The sequence below is a fragment of the Phaethon lepturus genome, unplaced genomic scaffold, assembly GCF_000687285.1.
Source record: "Phaethon lepturus isolate BGI_N335 unplaced genomic scaffold, ASM68728v1 scaffold27008, whole genome shotgun sequence".
NCBI classification, from domain to species: Eukaryota; Metazoa; Chordata; class Aves; order Phaethontiformes; family Phaethontidae; genus Phaethon; species Phaethon lepturus.
The window spans coordinates 2,531-2,774 of NW_010557261.1; positions in this window are offsets into that span (position 1 = coordinate 2,531).

Sequence of the window (244 nt, forward strand, 5' to 3'; positions counted from 1 at the left end):
CGCCCGAGACCGCCACGGCCGGTGGGGACAGAGGGGATGGGGTCTGGCAGGGGACCGAGAGGGTGGGGCTGGGGGTGCCTCTGGGTGTAGGTAAGAGGGGACAGATCGGGTGAGGGAAACGGGGTGGAGATCCAGGGAGGCCAGGAGGTGCTGGAGGTGGCCGGGCAGGGGCCAGCGGTCCTGTCCCCGTTGTGCGCACGGTCTCCGCAGGGAAGAAGCTGTCTGGGGAGGAGCGCCGGGCCAC